Source organism: Eretmochelys imbricata, chromosome 2 (genome assembly GCF_965152235.1).
Source record: "Eretmochelys imbricata isolate rEreImb1 chromosome 2, rEreImb1.hap1, whole genome shotgun sequence".
Classification (NCBI taxonomy): Eukaryota; Metazoa; Chordata; order Testudines; family Cheloniidae; genus Eretmochelys; species Eretmochelys imbricata.
In genome coordinates this window covers 173,664,409-173,682,014 of record NC_135573.1, presented here as the reverse complement: position 1 = coordinate 173,682,014, position 17,606 = coordinate 173,664,409, and positions in this window count along the sequence as shown.

Here is a 17,606-nt window from a genome sequence, read left to right as displayed (position 1 = left end):
AAATCTTGAAAATTCTCACGGAATGGGAAAACTCTTTTCCACCCATCTTTAAGACACAATTTATTCTTAATATTTTTCATTGGATCAGTCTTCTCTCCAGTGACATAAGCGGGCGTTTCCAGAGGCCAGAAGCAAAATCCTCCTAATCACAGTAGTCTAAGGAATCCTTTTTGAGATTAAAAAAATCCTTTTTGTCATGTTGAGCAAAATTCACACTCTAAATAGTAATATGTTCAGTTGTGTATCATATGCATACCAAGAAACAAGAGAGGAGACAAAGTAGTCACAAAATGGGGTTCCAGACTCCTAAGCAAACAATTTTCTCTCTCTCTTATTTCTTTCTCCCTTTTAAAAAAATCTGTAAAAGACAAATGACTCCTGGTACAATCAGGCATGGCATTTGGAGTACATCCTTCCTATCACCTCCATCCAAAGGAATTAGCAAATTGTTAACTTTGCAATGGCAATTCATGTCAGCCACCTGGTGAACTGGCCTAAGAGAGATCTGATGATGAATTCCTGTGCCTTGGGGTAAAAAAGACACTAGGCTCATCACAGAGGTGGTAAGTGATTAGCCTGTTGGCCAAAATATTAGATTGGCCCCAGCCTCAAAGAGTTTGCATTGGCATCTACATCATTGTGGTATTAGCATATGCAGCTGGCAGCAGCCTCAATGGAGAATTACATTGTCAGTTACAGACAGGGCACTGTTTCTATGCCTTTAAAACTGCAGACAATTTGCTGAAAGCAAATAAAAAATGCATGAAAGAAGAGGCAGAGAAAATCTGTGGTGGAAAAAACCCCAGCACGAATGAGTAGCCAAATTCCAGGACAGAGTAAAATGAGAAAGAGAAGAATATGCTCATTTCCTTTTATGTCACAAACCGTTATCATTTTCAAAATGATTTGTGGACCACAAAATAAATTTCCTCAGTTATCTAAAAAGTTAAAACTCTGAGACAGGTGAACTGGTTGAGATAAATATAACTATTTTGAATCTTCCCCTTTACTGATCTTAAGATGAGTTTAACTTCCTTTCTCTCCCACATTTTCATCTGCATCTTCACTTTTCTTCTCCCCCTCCCCGCAAATAGACTTACTAGAATTGCACAAGAACTGTTGGTCTTACAATATCTACAGTTCGGTTGGAACTAGGAAATCATGGAAATCTCATTAGAAAGCCTGTTCTTGCAAGATTTCCAGAGTGACCTCTAGTCTCCCATTGACTTCATCTTCCATTTTTTTAAAATGCACATTCAAACTGAATTGCCAAACTGTAAGAAACATGACTATTACTGCTTGAAACCTGCTGTGTTTTTAGCACTTTAGGAAGCTTTTTTCCACCCAAAGTTTTAGTTATGGTAATAAGGATATTATCCCATGGAGTTTTTATCAGATGTGTATAGACGCTGTATGCATAATTGCACTCTAAAAGAGGAGATTGCCAGTAATATAAACATATCATTATGCAAAGTAATTAGATGCGGAAAGGTAAATAGAATCAATACTGAGAGCTTATGGAAGAGCAGGCAAATAAGTGCTCATAATGTTTTTTAATAGATGTTGAGAAAAATCCGTCATATCCTTCAACTTAATGATTAATTTCCATCTAGATCTACTCCTCCAGGGTCAGAAACTACAACTATAAAATTTATAAATCAAACTGGAAAAAAATAGGTTGACTGAGACAGCACATTCCACCAGGCTCCAGAGGCTCAGCAATCATCCTTTGAAAGGTAAAAACATGATATAGAGGTTGTGTGGTATGTCGTGTGTGTGCGTTTTGTGGAAACTCAGAGACCATTCTCAGAAGAGTGTTTTTTTTCCTTTTATAATTGCAAACTTGTTTGTACTACCCTGAGGTGAAGTACTTTTGGTGGGGAAGATACGATTGTTGTTCTTCTTTTGAACGGCAGCCCAGTCCTACAATTCACAGTGATCATCTATCTATTTTCTATTGGGTATTGCTTATTCTGGTGTCTTCAGCTACTACTGTGAAGTTTCAAAAGACTATCTTAGCCTTTTGTTAGCATTTTAAAGCAATCACTCAGTCTAGTTACCCTTAGTCCTTTTCTTCTATTGTTTGCTTGACTGAGTCTCGCCTTGGCTCAGAGTCCCAAGATCCAAACATATCTATAACTAAAACTCTACAGCTGTGCTATATCTCTCCAAATCTCAGGGCCAGCTCTTCTTCTTCTTCTTCTAAATACTTTACAGATTTCGCTGAGAGAAATTTTCCAGGACCATTACAAGAGGCATGAGCTTTTGACAGTGGTGACTTCAGAAATACTGGATTTATACAATGCAGGCCACATTGATAAGAGGAAGGGGTTGTAACCTTTGCAAACATAATGAAAAAAGTTGAGGATTATTGTTTTTGTAGTAAGAAAATAGCACCTATCAAAGGCATTTTTCAGAGATGGACAGAGAAATAATAGAACACCATAAAGGAGTTTGTCAGTCTTAAAACCAAGAAAGTCAGTCTTGTGAATCAGGAATATTAAAAGATTTCATGATGTAATGCTATATAGTTTTGGGTTCAAGGATAAGAAGCTGCTTTATGCTTCTATCATCAAATGGCTACATACACACAGTGCATTTTTAATTATACTTTTACCCAAGAGATGCTTATAAGCAGCTCTATTTCTTTGTTTGATGAATCAATTCCTATATTCTGCCCTGTTCTACTTTCCTCCTTGTTGTGCAAATGTGTGCATAATGATTGGCCTGTCTATGTTTTCTGCATGTTTGTTTGTCTCAATGCTGGGGATCTACTCATACTACCTATCTCTTAGGTAAAGCTTTTCATCCATACATTTCATAGCATTTTGTAAAGGAGGCAAGTATCATTTTACAGGTGGGAAAACTGAGGCACAGAAGTGAAGTGACTTGCCCAATGTCACCCAGCAGACCCAGCAGACCAGTGGCAGAGCCAAGAACAGAACCTAGGTCTCTAGAGTCCTAATCTAATACATGAGCTACCTGGCCACCCTATTGTAGACCTATCTTAACTGCCAAGCTTTCCCCCTTGCTTCTTTATCTTCTATGAATATCTTGTGTATTAGTTTAACTACAATGATTACAGTTTGCTCATCTATGCATAAGCCCTATAAGAGCAATTAGTGTTTCTGCCATCCTGGCTGGTTTGCACACTTCTCTCAGTGTCTACGTTTCCAACCAAAGAGGGGGAGCTATACAAAGTTTTTTTGGTGGCATAATTGGGTTTACAGGTCCTACACTGACTCAGGGCTGGGACTAGAGAAATACTTGGCTCGAGAAGTCCTAATGTCACCCAGCAGACCAGTGGCATGGTGCTGGGCATGTTCCCATTGGCAGAACAGTATAAAACCACACTGGTAGCCCAGGGAAAGAGGGAAGCTGGTGCTGGCATCAGGAGGTGAGCCTGATGCTGAGAACTGTCAGAGGAGGCTACAGCTTTGTGAAGGCTACTGTAGCAGCAAGGGTTTGGATTCCACCCTCTTTGGGAGCCAAAAGCCCTGAAAGAGATTGCTTGAACTGGACGTTAAGAGACCAGGGAGAGTCTTGTAAGCCAGTGATTATGCCCAAGATTGAAGAGCTCTAGACTGGTAGGAGGTGACCCAGGGAAAAGCCTAATTTGGGGTAGCTCAGTAACTGGGCTGGATGTTTTGACAAACTCCTCAGGTCCTGAGTTGAGAGCTGCTGCAGTGGGTAAGCCTGCGTCCCCTTCTCTTCCCCCTGCACCCCTTGCTCTTTGATAGGGACAGAACCTGTGGGTGGGAACAACTGGAGCACACAGGAGTAATTGAGGCCACAGTCAGGGGCCCCCTCTGGGATGGCTAGACTGGCAGAAACTGTAGGATCATGGCCTGACCACTAGGCAAGCTGGTCATCGGACCATCCTGATACAGATGGAAAGAGAACAAGTTGTTCATTTGACGCAGACTTCATGGATGCTTTGGGCTATACATATGCCAACCACTATGGTGGCAGGGAGAGTGGCTGCATTATAAAAGATAATTTAATTACATGATCACATACTACTTTTCCCTGGGGCCCCTCCCTCATTCAATGCACAGAATGGACACAAAAGGGGGCAGAAATAAGTTTGCACAGGAAACTGTAAATCTGGCATTTCTTAACTTTTGAGTGCTGGAATTTGCAACCTAAATAATCTGCTAATAACATAGGTTTTCTTTGTAAGTAATATGTACTTATGTCCCATACGTGTGTGATCTTGAAACCAACCTCATTTAAACTAGCACATAAGCAGCTTTACCTTCATTTGAGCCTTCTGCCTGAGCAGAAGAGATTCATAGGACCAGAGGAACCAGTATTTGTATCTTTAATGGGAGAGTTTGGGTGAGTGAAGGACAGTTATGCATGCAAGTTCAGTTCAGTTCTGTTCTTACAGCTGCAATATAAAATAGAGAACCAATTCTTGTCACATATGACTTCAGTTATTTGGTCCTTGATATAGCAGATCAATTATACAGAGTTTCACAGGAACTGTGGACCAATACAGTTCTTTACCAAGATGCTAATGTACTAAACTCCTCTTGTAGCAGGTTCCTGACTATGCAAGTCTCATACACAACTCTCAGAGGGATGAAATCATTTTCAGTACCCAGTATAAAGCATTTCCCTTTGTTCCTTTGTTTACATGAGCCAAAATAAAATCCTTTATATTTGTTTCAAGGCTGGATTTAGCTACCAATTAAATCTGAGTCTAGAGTCAAATCAAACTCCAGATATTTTTAGTATGCGTCATATATTTTAATTTGTTTCAAATATATTTTAGTACTTTTGAAGAAAAATGCACATTACTTCTCAGGAAATGAGCTTGATTTGGAGATATTATAATGAAGTATAACATCTTGTGGATTGACACTAGCAAGCAACAATGTCAGTGTATAGTTGCTACAAAATAGAAAGTCATTCCTGCAGGTCATATTTTACAATAGGTAAAGTAATGATAACTCTCACAAAGGCTCCAGACAAAAAGAGATTTGATGTCTACTGCTGTAAACTTACATTTGATCTAGAATTTAGGTTTTTAAAGGAGGCAACATTGCTGAGGTAGCTCTTTGGCTGCTCTGTGATGGTGTAGGGATCCAGGGCTAGCTGATGCCACTGGGAAGTGGGTAAGTAGAGAGTCACTAGACAGTGTCCCACCACCCAGATTTTTAGCTGGTATAAACTGACATACTTTCCTTTGAAGTCAGTGGAGTTGCACCAATTTTCTCCAGTTGGGAATACATTTGGGGGATTTTGGAGCAAGGTTTTGTGTGGAGAGGTGGTGATAATTAATCCTTCATTGGTCTTGGGCTATTTAGGACTGTATAGGTCAAAACCAGGTGCTACAGTCCCTGTTCACAGTAGCTCAGAGCACTGGGGTCATGTGCTCACAGCTTTCTGCACCAGCTTCAGTTTTTAAGAGGATTAAGGGTATAGCTCCATGGTGAGTATATTGTAGTAATCTGATCTATAGGTGACAAAAGCAGAGATGAGAGTAGCATGGTTTGCATCCTAAAGAAATTTGGCCAGATATAGGCACAAGATATAGGCATTGTGATCACTATTGCTAGCAGTAGCTGGGGATACAACAATATGCCTCAATTGCAAACTCTAGTAAGGTGTGGTAGGCACGCATCCTCAATGAAGAATTATAGTCATCTCTGTACCTTAGGTTTGCTTCCCCCACCCTACAACAAAACTTAGTTTTAGCTGGTCTGAGCTTCAACCAGTTAGCTGTCACTCTATAGGCGAGGATCAAAGAGGTCTAAAGTATCCAGATAGAGAATATTAGAAACTGGACTAGTGCTGGCCAGTTTGTTGTCACGGAGTGATAGCTGTACAGCAGCTTCCTTTATAGAAACCAGCAACCTACTCTCACTAAAAGAGGCATTGATGATCCTCACAGTCAATGGACCCAGGTCTTTCCTACTGGCCTTCTCCAGTCAAGAAGAATTTTGGTCCAACACACAGATTGTGACACCTTAGCAGGCAGCACTTGCCTAAACTCAGAGAAGCTAGTGTTTGTACCTTCTATATATTGCTCTGCACTGGTGGAAGCCAATAGTTTTAGCCCTCATCCATGTCTGTTTCTCCACAGATATGGTGTTTTTGCACAGCAAGAGGTTTAATCGGATGTTTACTACTTGAAGCTAGTCTGCTGCTTGAGAATTGCTTGATGCAATGTCACAGACAAACAAATTCCTCTTTGCCTCCCCTACACTCATGACATAAGCCGTCAATAAATATTTAGGATGAAATTCAGCATGAAACTTCCAGGAGTTATCACCTGGCATCTCCTGCCTCAGTTGCTGTGGGTTGTCCACAAACCATGGTAACCTGAGAGGAGGAAGTTAAAGAAGAGGGGACCGAAGGACCACTTCGTTGGTATTTTGATGACAAAATCATCACTACATGCCTGTCAAACCAGCCAGAGAGTGTGTTCTCCCTCTGAGCCTGCCAGAAACCCTCAGATTTAATTAAACCCTGAAGACAGACCTTCAGTCAGAGGTGGAAGCAGTTATTTGTCCCAAGATGAGTTTTGTCCAAGTAAGGCTTGGATGAAAAGCCTTTAGGATTTGGCCCATAAAGAACAACTCTGGATTCCGAAAACTCGGTTGTTACAGCCTGTGCTGTCCATATTTCCTGAAAGGAAAAAAAAAACATGTAAACAGAATAATGTATTTTCAGGCAAAAAATCTTTTTTGACTGCTTCTAATCAACTTAATGCTCACTCTAATGAAAAAAGTGTAAAATCAATACACACATTTGAAATCGCATTAAGTTGAAAAAGTGCACTTTCTACAAACCCACAACAGCTTGAAAGATGCACAAATCGTGATGCATCGCATGATGGATTCTTTACTGATGGACTATTATGAGACATCCGGTCAAAGTGTTCTATAGAAGGGGAAAATGATATTAAACAACACACTATGTCTGTCTATTTTGTGGTTTATTTATCTGCATGAGGTTTGTCCAATCTCTTTCTTTCTTTTCTAGTTCAGGGTCTATTTTACAAATGTCAAGCAAAGTTTTCCTCTCTGCTGTGTAGAAAGGATCAGTCAGGATAATTTTTTGTTCTGGTTTTGGCCTTACTGGGCACAGCAGCAATTCCAACACTTGAGTCTTGGGGTGTGGTATTTAACTTCTTTTTTTAATAGTCATATCTGAAAACTCTTGATGGCATTGAAATTACACAGTGAGGAAACAAACCCAAATTAAAACTAAGCATTTCTAGCAGAGAGTTGAAGGATATGGTGCTCATCCCATAATGATCATTCAACACCGCTACACATTTCACTTAATACAATGTGTACAGGATGCTGTAGTAGACACGCAGCATTGTAAGCACCAAGGCCTACACTGCTGTGTGTGCACAGCCCCTTGTACTCTGGATTGGAATGAAAAGAAATATTGTGTTTCTCTGGAAGTGAACAAAGCCTGCTCAGCTGGCTCATTTAAGAATGGGAATTTGATATGGAAAAAAAAAAAAACCACCAGCAAGAAAATGTCACAAAGAGAACAGCAAAGAAGGGGTAACAAAGTCAAGTTATGCATCAGTCAGCGTTAGCCAACTATTGCTGAGCAATTGACAAGCACAGTATGCCCTTGGGCATAGTGCTGGACAGCTATCATCTACTTAAATTACAGGCTCATAACTAGGACCCTACCAAATTCAGGTCTATTTTGATCAATTTCACGGTCATAGGATTTTACAAATTGTAAATTTCATGATTTCAGTTATTTGAATCTGAAATTTCTAGGTGTTATAATTGTAGGGGTCCTGACCCAAAACTGTGAGGGGGGGCCCTGCAAGGTTATTGTAGGGGGGGTTGCGGTACTGCTACCCCTACTTCTGTACTGCTGCTGGCAGCAGTGCTGCCTTCAGAGGTGGGCAGCTGGAGAAAGGGGAAATTTGAAAGATGGCATGGCATGGTATGGTATTGCCACCCTTACTTCTGCACTGCTGCCTGCAGAGCTGGGCTCTTAGTCAGCAGCTGCCACTCTCTGGCTGCCCAGCTCTGAAGGCAGCACAGAAGTAAGGGTGGCAATACTGTGAAACCCCTAAAATAAGCTTGTGACCCTCCTGCAACTCCCTTTTGGGTTAGCCCCCCCCAAATTAAGGAAACGCTTGCCTCCCCTGTGAAATCTGTATAGTATAGGGCAGTGTTTCCCAAACGTGGGACGCCGCTTGTGCAGGAAAAGCCCCTGGAGAGCCCAGCTGTTTGTTTACCTGCCGCGTCCACAGGTTCGGCCGATCGCAGCTCCCACTGGCCGCGGTTCACTCTGCCTGGCCAATGGGGGCTGCGGGAAGTGGCGCGGGCCGAGGGATGTACTGGCCGCCACTTCCCGCAGCCCCCATTGGCCAGGCAGAGCGAACCGCGGCCAGTGGGAGCGGCGATCGGCCGAACTTGAGGACACAGCAGGTAAACAAACTGGCCGGGTCCACCAGGGGCTTTTCCTGCACAAGCAGTGTCCCAAGTTTGGGAAACACTAGTATAGGGTAAAAGCACACTGTCATAAAAATAAAGGGAAGGGTAACCACTTTTCTGTATACAGTGCTATAAAATCCCTCCTGGCCAGAGGCAAAACCCTTTCACCTGTAAAGGGTTAAGAAGCTAAGATAACCTCACTGGCACCTGACCAAAATGAGCAATGAGGGGACAAGATACTTTCAAAGCTGGAGGGCGGGGAGGAGGGGACAAAGGGTCTGTCTGTTTGTGTGACGCTTTTGCCGGGAACAGATCAGGAATGCAGTCTCAGAACTTCTGTTAGTTAGTAAGTAATCAAGCTAGAAAATGTGTTAGATTTCCTTTTGTTTAATGGCTGGTAAAATAGGCTGTGCTGAATGGAATGTATATTCCTGTTTGTGTGTCTTTTTGTAACTTAAGGTTTTGCCTAGAGGGATTCTCTATGTTTTTAATCTGATTACCCTGTAAGGAATTTACCATCCTGATTTTACAGAGGTGATTCTTCAATTAAAAGTCTTCTTTTAAGAACCTGATTGCTTTTTCTTTGTTCTTAAGATCCAAGGGTTTGGGTCTGTGTTCACCTATGCAAATTGGTGAGGATTTCTATCAAGCCTTCCCCAGGAAAGGGGGTGTCGAGCTTGGGGGGATTTTGGGGGGAAAGACGTTTCCAAGTGGGCTCTTTCCCTGTTCTTTGTTTAACACGCTTGGTGGCGGCAGCATACGGTTCAAGGACAAGGCAAAGTTTGTACCTTGGGAAAGTTTTTAACCTAAGCTGGTAAGAATAAGCTTAGGGGGTCTTTCACGCATGTCTCCACATCTGTACCCTAGAGTTCAGAGTGGGGAAGGATTCTTGACACACACACAAAGAGTTCATGGTCTGTGACGTATTTTTCATGGCCATGAATTTGGAAGAGCCCTTCTGATGACAGTGGAAAAGCACGAACAATGTGAGGGAGGGAAGCAACAGAAAAAGTTTAGGAAAGTCAGCAATTAATAAACTAGCAAGAGCTGTCATTAGGTAACACTCCCTCCCCACCAGGGTGTCAAACTATAGTACCAACCTGACTACTCCTCTTGCAGCTGCAAGTGGCTAATTCATTCCAGCCACTTCCTTCCTCCCCAGCTTGCCACCCATAGTTTGTTGTCCAGAGCTGGAGTAGTCCAAGAATTCTGGCAGATCATTTTCCAGCCCTTAAAGGACATGCTGCCTGGGTTGCTCTAATGGCTTGGCCACCTCACCCAAATGAGGTGATTTTAATTTTGGTTGCTGGGTAGGGATGTTCTCTCCAGAGTCCCTCAGGTAGGCTGCTGCTTTCTAGGGCTTCAGCCCAAGCCACATCAGTGCTGTCACCTGTCTCTGCACTGCCTCAGCTCAGCTCTGTCTGCTGCTTTGAAGCCATCCACTGTCCTGAAGCGGCCTCTGTGCCAAGTCTTTGGAGAAGAATTAGTGGTATATAGGACACTTAACAAGGTCCTTACCTCCAGAGAGGCACTCCCAGGAAAAAGCAGGTGCCTCTTTCCTCTCTTCTCTCTCTTTCACCCTTTTTAACCCTGGGTAAGGGAGCCAGGACAATGGTGCCTGACTTGCCTCAGTCAGGGTGAGCCGTCACCCCAACCACATTCAGTGCAGTCCTCTTGAGCTTATATTTCCCATGGATAATATAATGTTACTGACCCCTTATGCCTGTATTTTAACAAAAGTACCCCAAACTGTCACATAACTGAAATGTAGATGAGGCCTGGCCCATTCAGCCATTTTCCTTGGCTTACCAACAGCTGCTGGCAGAGAGCTCCCTTCCCTATGGAGCTCTGGTCTATGCAGTTCTCAAGCGTCTCTGGCTGCTCTTTTCTCGATTCTCTGGCAGGTCTCAAGAGTGAGCTCCCTAATTTCTAGGGCTTCAGGCCACAGGTCTTAGAAAAAATAAATATCAGTTAAACATACAAGGGATAAATACCAATCTCCTCATCTTTGAACAGAATGATGTTCCCACCATGGAACAGAATGAGCAGAAGAAGTTTATTTTTCAAGTGCCATCCAACCTGTGCGCCACAGGAGATGATGTATAGCTGTGACATCATGAAATAGTCCCAACTGGCCAATCAGAAAGTAACTTTGGACATCTTTAGCTAAAGCTATACTCAAATAAATGTAACCCTTCTGCCAGGTGGAGCCAGCAGCAATAAGGGCCAGGTTCAGTATCTAGGGGGTTCTTTTTCAACACTATAACACAAAATCGGCTTGAGCCCCCACCCGGTGACCTGGGACAATTACACACCACCTCCCGGGTGCCTCTAAGAGGCAATACTTCCCCTCTCTCAAGCACAGAGTCTGAGTGTAGCAAAACCTTTTAATAAAAGGAGGGAAGTAACTCAGCATTAATTTGGGAAAACACCACAACTAGGGTTCATAAACACAAACCGTGAGCAAAAGACCCATCCCCAAGTAAGTTGGGCAGTGTGCTTTTCCCCTCAGGTTCTTAAGTCCAGCAATCCAAAAGTCCCTTTAACGTGCCCGTCCCTTCTCTGTACCTCACTCACAGTTGAAGTCCTTTGGCCAGTGCAGCCCCAGAGTTCAGAGATTCATCCGCAGAGTTCACCTCCCACCCCATGTGGACAGGGGAGGGTAAGGAAGCCCCTTACACACCCTACTGCTCAGACACTCGTTCATTGGCCCAATAGCCAATACCACACCTCTACGGGGCTCTGCTCTAGCCCTCTCCACCAGTCTCACTACTGGCTGTGCCTCTCCGCCAGCCATCCTGCTGGCCATTTGCCACACCTGTCCACCAGCTGCCCACTCACTAAGTATGAGCCAGAGCCCCCCCATGCTTAACACAGCTCTGAGTGATTTCAGCTGTTAGTGGGGCAGTCTCTTGCAATGAAGACACTGTCCCAAAATACTTAGACCTAAGTATCAGTGATTTTAGCAATGCAGCATGTAACAAGACTCTCAGTTGAATCTAAATTAGCTCTTTCATTATGCCATGGAGAGAGGAAGGGTCAAATAGCATCCTTAAACAAGGACCACACCACCAAACACAAGTACTTATTCCCACCTTCTCTCAACTCATTGGGCTTTGGAACCCATGTCCCCTGCCTAGTGTGTGCCATTCAGTTGAGGGTGAGTCCCTCCATCGGGATATGTCAGGTACAGTTCTGTTGCCCTCGGTTCACACAACAAAGATAACAACCCTTTATTACTCCTTCCACAATAACAAGGAGACTGGGGATCCAACAGCAGCCACAAGTGATCATTTGGACAACCAATCCCATCATGCTGAGCACCTAGGCAGGGTGGGTGTGTCCATGTAAACAAGATCAGCTTCTGAAGTCTTTTTCCACAGCTCACCACTAGATGTCAGGGGAGAGCTCATTCAGACTCTGCTTACATATAACTATAAATACCAATGAAGCAGTAAAGGATCTGGAATTAGAACTGTCATCTGCTTCCTGGATTCTCCTTTAGGGTTAACCAGCTACTGTTCTTTAGTGACTTTTTCCTAGTCATTTTGCACTGGGGGTGGGTGAGTGGGAATAATGTTTTTCTATCATGTCTTAACTAAAGAACTGTGGTTGCTGTAAAATGCCTCTAGCAGCACCTGTGAGTTGCCCGTCTTACACTTGGACACTGGGCATCCCCCAAAGAAACCTCTTCACCTCCAGGTTGGAAATAGGAGGGAGGAATGGGAGGGAAATACCATAGACTCAGATTTTTTAGGGCAAGAAGGCAACATTATTATTTTCTAGTCTGATCCTGCATCACACAGGCATAATGTCTGACTGAATGAGCTCCTGCATCTCCTTGTAACAAAGTAGAAGTCCTTAAACTTTCCCAAATCTAAAAACCAGGTTCATATTTCAGTTTGATTCTAGGGATAGGCAAAAGTTCAGGAGGAGGAGTTCTTACTTTATTATTAAACTGTTGCCCCTATATCTGCTTGGTATCTTTCTAATTAATATTCTCTTCAGATACATCTCTAAACCTGAAGATTAAAAACACCAACAACTGCCAATAGGATATTTAAACCACAGCTTGGAATTATTTAATAATTTACTGAAATTCAACATAGAAGATATCAAAGATCTCCCCTGGGATCCACTCTTTCCTAAAACACTAGAATTAGGAAAAACTGGTATTGCAAAAATTTTTGAAGTGCTTTGTTTTGAGGAGTTGGAAATGGATCCATTCTTCATTTTGTAGAATTTTTTCTTGGTTTTGTTTCAGTATATTTTTGGAAATCTTTATTAAAATAATTATCACATGTTACAGAAATTATTATCAAAATGTTTCATTAACCAACAAAAATTGCAAGAACAATTTTAATAGCACTCATTTTTATATATTTTGAACAAATATCAGAAAAGGCAGTTTTTCACAAAAAACAATCATTTTAACAATATCAGCAATTTTTGTGTGAAAAAATGTGGTTTTGAAAAAGAAGCCATTTTGAAACTAAACTTCTTTTCCTTTGGAACATGGGATCGACTCTAGAATTAAGTCTTTTTGTGATGTCTTTCCTGTTTCCACTAAGAGAACAATTTTTATAATGGAGTTAAAATATATATGCCACACTGTTAAAACTAAAATAATTGTGAGGTAGTACTGTATCTGTAAGAATGCCTTTCAGACAAATACGATATAAGAACAATTGTATTGGAGGGGATTCTTGCAAAGCCACTGCAGGCTGATTTTTCCAAAGCAGTATAACCTCTGTGGCTTTAATCGGAGACCTGCTCTTTCGCTCTCTTATGTTAAAGATATCATCTTCTTCGCTAGTGGAAAAAAAAAACCCCAACAAAACATAAAAACAAAGAAAATGCCCATGTTGTGTCCTTCCACACTAAACGTGTTGCCTGTGGTTGATTCCAAAGCAAACCAACATCCTAACCTATCTAAAATTCTCTCTTGCTTGTGAGTGGGGAAATGTTGCCTATCAAAGGCACCGGGGTGATATATATAGTTCACCAGGTTTCTAGGTGGGGGCTTGAGCCCATGTTATTTAAACTTTCAGAAAGAATCCCTAGAAAACTGAACCTGGCCCTCTATGGGGCCAACAACACCTGGCATAAGGGTTACATTTTAAATAGGGTTTAGCTTATAAAGTGAACTGCAGTATTCTATTGTGATTGACTAAAACACTGCAGTATCACAATGACAGCAAGGCTTTTGACACAATCCCACATGACATACTGATAAGTACACTGGAGAAATGCAGTCTTGGTGGAACTACCTTTAAGTGGATACATAATTGGTTAAACAACCACAAACAAAGAGTAACTATTAATGGAATGATGTCAGATTGGAGGGAGGTCTCAAGTGGGTTCCACAGTGATCTGTTCTGGGTCTGGCATTGTTTAACGTCTTTATTAATCACCTGGATGTAGGAATAGAGAGCATGCTGGTCAAATTTGCAGATGACACAAAGCTAAGGGAAGTTGCTAACACTTTGGAGAATAGAGATAAAATTCAGAAGGATCTTGATAAATTAGAGAACTGGACTATAGACAACAAAATGAAATGTAACAAAGACAAATGTAAGGTGCTACACTTAGGGAAGAAAAACCAAATGCACAAATACAGAAGGGGGAAAAAACTAGCTTGGCAGCAGCACTGCTGAGAAGGATCTGGGAGTTGTGGTGGATCGCAATCTCAACACGGGTCAGCAATGCGATGCTGTTGCAAAAAAATGCAATTTTAGGTTGCATTAATAGAGGTGTAGCATGCAAGTCCTGGGAGCTGATAGTACTGCTCTACTTGGCACTGATTAGGCCTCAGCTGGAGTACTGTGTCCAGTTTTGGTCACCTATGTATTGAAAGGATGTAGAGAAACTGGAAAGGATCCAGAGGCGAGCGACAAAGATGATGAAAGGGATGGAATGCAAGCCATATGAACAAAGGCTGAAGGAACTGAATATGTTTAGTTTGGAAAAGAGGAGATTAAGAGGGGACATGAAAGCAATTGTCAAATACCTGAAAGGCTGCCATAAAAAAGATGGAGAAAAATTTTCTCTCGCCACAGAGGGCAGGACAAGAGGTCATGGGTTCAAACTACAGCATCAGAGATTTAGATTAAATCTCAAGGAAAACTTCCTAAATGTAAGGACAGTAGGAGAATGGAATAGACTGCCTCAGGAACTAGTAGAAGCTCCTTCACTGGAGGTTTTCCAAAGGAGACTCAATAGCCATCTGTCTTGTGTGGTTTAGACACAATAAATCCTACATCTTGGCAGGGGGTTAGACTAGATGACCCTTGCAGTCCCTTCTAGCCCTATGACTCCATGGCACTGTTGCAAGATGTAAGGGTTTGGAAAATTAGTACAAAATATTGCAGTACAAACTAGGATTCCTAAATTTAACTTTCACTTCAGTCTGGTTCATTTAGAAGCAGCATTACTTGTTAATAAGAAGTACTCAAAGTATTCATTCTGCCATAAAATGAGAAAGGCTGAATTGAGACACTCACACCTTGTCCCAATTCAGTCTTTGAAATTGTAATTTTAGTCAAAAAAATGACTATGTAAAAATGGCACCTTCTTCCTAAAGTGATGTGACCCCTGTGCATATTCAGTATCATGTCTACTGATTTTAGTGACAAAAATTAGGTTTTTTTACTACTATTCACTCCTGTTAATTGTGTTGATTCTGCAGTTCTGGATTCTCATTTGGCTCATGCATCATCAGCAAATTTGTCAACTAATTGCTAACTGTCAAACTCCATTTTTGTGCCCTCAGTTACACCTGTGCAACATCATTATTTGGCCCACAGACCCTTTCTTTCAGGTGATGATAGAGAAGCCAGAAATAACACAACTTGGGTCTTATCTGAGCAGGAATTAGAGAGGCACTGTTGGAGAGAGAAGGAAGGAATGGATGGGGAAAACATGACTTTTAGTCTGCCTCCTCTCCCTTTTCCCAGGAGGATAACTGCACTTTAGGCACCAGTGCATGACTTTCTGGACACTTGAATTCTCCATTTCTATTACAAGAATTCAATGAGGAACTATTAAGTATTTCCAAATTTAGCTTTTATAATAAAAAGTGAATTGAAAGTGGCCATTAAGTCACAAAATCATGCTGAAAGGGCACCAGTGCTCATGGGATATAAGAAAATGGTTACAAATAGAAGCTTTAAAAAGTATTCAAAATTATCCTAACACTGTATATATTAAAACACCATGGTTATTTTCTTTTATTTTCTACTTGGAACTACTTATCATGATGGAAAGAGATTATGTCAGTCCCTTAATGATTTTAAAACATTTTTTAAATGAAACTTAAAATCGGAGCCTGTGAGAGAATGCAGAAGCCCTGCTTAATACCAGTGAGCAGAGTATTGATTAAGAGTCTTAAATACCATCTGCTCTAAAGGGAGATAGTTAAATAAGCACAGGACTCCACTAAGTTTAACAGAAACATATTTGGCGGCACCAAAATTTATACTATTAACTGTGTAGTTACCACTTGGTACTGTGTGCTCTGAGGTGGTAAATCACGAAATCCTATCGACCTATCCAAAAAACCTCTTGTCTTCCGGTGGTGGCTTTATATTTTAAATTGATGAAGGCCAGAGAAATCCTTGTTTGTTTGTGACTACCTAGATTTTCTTCGATGAGAATTGAGTTTTACTCTTTAGAAAACAGAGTGCAATGTAGTGCCTGTGGCAAAGTCACTGTAGTTTAGCAGTTTAGGTTGAAGTTTTACCTTAAGTCAGATTTCTCCTGAAGGAAGGTTTTGTCTTGTATGTCAAGAACCGATTCCCTAGGGACAGCAAGGCTGTGTGCTGCTTCAGTTATGACACACTCCTGGGGAGGCCCATCCCCAGACTACTCTGACAGGAGGTTAGGCTATAAAAGGGCAATGCTGACAAAGCTGAGAGTGTGATTCAAGAAAGCTCTATACTGAAACGCTGATAGCAAGAGTCTATGCTATTTATAGATGGGGGGGGTGTTATGGATGACCAGTTAGATTGTATTGAATGTTTTTCTGTGTGTTTGGGGAAATGTTTACTCATTCATAACTTTGAATGCATGAAGCTGTGACACAGTAGCAATGGAAGCACCCTACATACTGTAAAACAGACTGGGAACTGAATCTCCCCCAACCCCAACTTTTCTTTACTTCTCCTTCCAAATAACTGCTGCCATCACAACGCAATATTAATAGTCCTCTATTTACCCACACGATGTACTGGTATTATACAGCACGACATGCTTGTAGTGCAGGCTTCCACTACCATCTAGTTAATATGTCTTTCCTATGGACCAGAGGAGTCATCATAAGTTCATTTTCAAGGCTAATTAAGTCCTTGGTCTCTCTGCCGAGCTTGTGAACAGGAATGTCAGTTGTCATGAATGGTGAAGGTGGGTTCTTCTGTTCTGTGATGAGGACATCTATCCACTAGGAACTGGACTGTGACCACCAGTGCATTTTATTCAGCATATCAATCGAGCCACAAGATGGCAATGACTCTCAGCCACTATTGATCTGAATAGGATTTGAGGCTAGACTTTTACAGATTAAATTTGCCTTTAAAGTTTTAAAAATAAGGATGGCTGTATTAGTGTCATCGTGAGAGCTCATGAGCGTACATGTAGTAATAATGTTGGTAAAGGACAAGTTGGCCTCCATGAATTGTGAACTTCAGGTGTCTATAGTGGCACCTTTGACTTTAACATGGCAACAACCATAAACACCCTCTAATAGCATGCCTGGTAATCAGAAGAAACACAATTATCTCCCCGCCTGAAATACATGAATGGGTGTGTCACTAGAGTGCAGGTGAAAAGTATTACGGTGCCATGAATCCTTCCAAAGATCTGCAGTGGACCCTCAAACACATACAAGTGCTATACACATTGGGCCTGAGTCACTTGCATTACTTCACTTTCACACTGGTGTAAATCCATTGTGATTTCAATGTAAAAAGTGATGAAATTGGATGGCGTATAAGGCCCACTATCCCTAACCTTCAATAGATTTGTACACCAACCAATAGAATTCAACACCAGGGATAAAACTACTTCTAAAATGCAATAGAGAATTCTAATGATCTGTAGAAAGGCTAACGTTTTTTATGAAATTATATAGGTTTATAATTCTAGGGGGATTCTACAGGGCTGTAATATTTCTATACCTAT